Raw genomic sequence first — 3,268 nt, forward strand, 5'->3', positions numbered from 1 at the left:
TGCTGGTGTCTGCTGGTCTGTTCCTCTGCTCCTCTTGACATTCAGCCACTTGTGTCTGTGCCCGCTAAGGTCTTGGGTTTATATGGGCGCAGGGTAGGGGGCATGGTGGACCCAAAGGCAACTTTTTGGGCAGGAAAACAGAAATGCCTCTCCTCACTGAGGGCTTCAGGTCTTCAGGCTTGAGGGTGGGGACTTTTCCAGGGAACCGCCCTCTTCTACCCAGTATTTCCCTGTCTCCTGTTTGTATCACCATCAGTCACAGTTTGATTTATCTTTGATTCACATCTTAAGTGCCTGCTTCACCACTCCAAGCATACTGGATATTCTCAGTTTTAAAACTATCACATCGGGGCTGGGTGAGGTGGCTCACGCCTGTAATCCCAGCACTTTGGGAGGCCGAAGTGGGAAGATCAGTTGAGGTCAGGAGTTTGAGACCAGCCTGGCTAACATGGTGAAACTCTGTCTCTACTAAAAATACAAAAACAAACAAACGAACTATCATACTGGGATAAAAATATTCCCAGGGTTTGTTTTAATCAGATATGGTAAGACACACAGACACAGAAGTGACTGTCTTGAAGGAAGAAGTTTTTATGTCACAGATTGCTAGAAACAGGAGGCACAGCATGCCACGGTGGGCCACTTGGGAGGTGCTAGCATTGGTCAGGAGGTAGAGGAAGCAAGAAGAAAACATGGGGAAGAGCCTTTGTTATGGTTTCTGCAGTTAGGAGTGGGAGAGGCAGGCTACACAGGTTTAGCATTGGCTGGTTTGAGTAATTTCAGTGAGCTCTGGGCGTAGGATCTGTACCTAGTGGCCTGATACCTGGACCTGGGATGATTGTGGAAGGGAAGTGTTGGCCCAGAGTGAGAAGCTGGGGGTGGTCTGGGTTCTGGAATGATGAGCTTGCATGTTAAAGGCACCACCCTAGTTGAGTTGTGTGCTATCTCTATCTCTAGGAATTACCTAACTCTGGGAGAGGCAGTCCCTCTCCCATTATAGAGGCCCTCAATGTCAAAACATCAGAAAATACAAAAACTAAGAAGGCATAGCAATTACAAAGTCTCATGCAGCTGATTTTGTACAAATTGTATTGATTTAGCCCTTGATATTGAACCTAGAAATATATGTTCCACAAAGCCTTGTGAAATATTTGATATTTGACTGTATGCTTTTGTCTCCTTTATTACAGTTGGAGTATTGTGGTGCTTTAAGAGCAGTTTATATCAATATTACAACGTGCAAAATTTGAACAGTGTAAGTTCTTCCCTATATTAAGTTCCCACGGAGGGGCCGGGCACGGTGACTCACGCCTGTAATCCCAGCACTTTGGGAGGCCAAGGCAGGTAGATCATCTGAGGTCAGGAGTTTGCGACCAGCCTGGCCAACATGGTGAAACCTCATCTCTACTAAAAGCACAAAAATTAGTTGGGCATGGTGGCGTGCAACTGTAATCCCAGCTACTTGGGAGGCTGAGGCAGGAGAATCACTTGAACCCAGGAGGCAGAGTGCAAGATCACGTCACTGCACTCCAGCCTGGGCAACAGGAGTGAAACTCCGTCTCAAACAAACAAACAAACAAACAACCAGAAAACCCACAAAAATTCCCACAGAGGAAAAACAAATCTCAAATAAAATCTACTCCTCCTTAAAAAACTTGTAGTCTCACAATAAGTTAATGCCACAAAATCTCCCCATCACTTTTCCTCACATTACTTGTCTCCTCACTCTGATGTTTAGGAAAACTGCGGGATTTGTCTTCAGATTCTGTAGCCTCAGGAATGTGGAAACCCATCCGGTTTGTCTCCTAATACACAATTAGTCCAGAGGGAATCCATGTACAAAACTTCTATAATAACTATATGACCTCACATTTGTGAACGTGGCAAAATAAGTCAGGTATTGCAACATGTCTTCCCTTTGTCCATTATCCACTTAATTCTCTTCGTTTCTAAGAGAATCTCTGTTTCATTGGAAGTGGCGACGTGTCTAGCCCTAACAAACAAGTGAACAAACAACAGCAGCATATGACAATGACCTTCCCCAGCCTGCTTGGCAGGCCGGAGGTCATTGAGATGTGAAAAGAAGATGCTGAGTGGGGATTCTGGGAAACTCCTTGAAATTGATAAACTCCTTTTGCCCTTCCTCTCCTCATCCTGTCACTGGGACAGGACAAGATGGTGGGATCCCCAGCAGCCATTTTGGAAACACAGGGCTGAAAGCCTCACTCTGTGGCTGGTAGAGAAGGGATCTAGAAGGAGCCACATTTCTGGCCTTGGACTTCCCATTCTGAAATTGTCATTAAGGAAGACAAAAATAAACCCCTGTCTTGTTTAAAGAGATGTAATTGGGATTTTCTGTTACCTGCAGCTGATTTAGATTCCCAGAGAAAGGCATAGCTCTTCTAACAATAGTAAAATTATCTTCTAATTCTTCTTCTACTTTCAGTTTTGTTTTTTCTTTCTCTAAAAATAGTCTAAATTGGTGTGTGGAAAGAAGTGGTGTTGAAGTGACGTTCAGAGTCAGGTTCTATTTCCTCCTATCTTGAACCTCCCCAGACATCGGCCCAGCACTCACCAGCACCGTGATGGCTGTGAGCCCCCACTAAAGAGGCTTCTCACGGCCTCCTGAACCTCCTTGTTCCTCAGGCTGTAGGTGAAGGGGTTTAGCATAGGGGTCACCACAGTGTACATGATGATTGCTATGGTGTCCTGGGCTGAAAAGGAGTCTGGGGGTCATATGCAAATCCCCAGGACAGTTCCATAGAACAGGGTGACCACAGACAGGTGGGAGCTACATGCGGAACATGCCTTGCGCCTTCCTGTGGGAGATGGAATCTGAGGGATGGCTGCAGCAATGCGGATGTAGGAGACCAAGATGGGTACACAAAGAGCCAGGAACAGGACCACAGGCCCCAGGAATACATGCTGATTGATGTGTGTGTGAGCAGGCAATCTTCATGAGCAGGTAGGCGTCGCAGCAGAAGTGTGAAATCTCCTGGGCAGAGGAGCAGAAGGCCAGTCTGCTCATAAAGACCATGTGGACCAGGGAGACGAGGCTGGAGCCCGCCCACACTAGCGCGGCCAGCCCCTGACAGAGCCGGGGGTGATGATGGAGCAGTCCTGCAGGGGCTGCAGATGGCCACATAGCGGTCCAGCGCCATGATGGCCAGCAGAAAGGTGTCCCCACGTTGGCAAAGGAGATGAGGAAGCACATCTGAGTCAGGCACTGGGGATAAGAGATCATCCATAGGCTGGGTGTGGTGGCTCA

The 3,268-nt window shown here is 47.3% G+C and overlaps 1 pseudogene; it reads right to left on the reverse strand.

Annotated features, from left to right (window-relative positions):
• Positions 1-2,571: 2,571 nt before the first annotated feature.
• On the reverse strand, positions 2,572-3,244 carry LOC105521692 (annotated as a pseudogene).
• Between the last annotated feature and the right edge of the window lie 24 nt (positions 3,245-3,268).

The sequence above is a fragment of the Colobus angolensis genome, unplaced genomic scaffold (genome assembly GCF_000951035.1).
Source record: "Colobus angolensis palliatus isolate OR3802 unplaced genomic scaffold, Cang.pa_1.0 Scaffold404, whole genome shotgun sequence".
Taxonomy (NCBI): Eukaryota; Metazoa; Chordata; class Mammalia; order Primates; family Cercopithecidae; genus Colobus; species Colobus angolensis.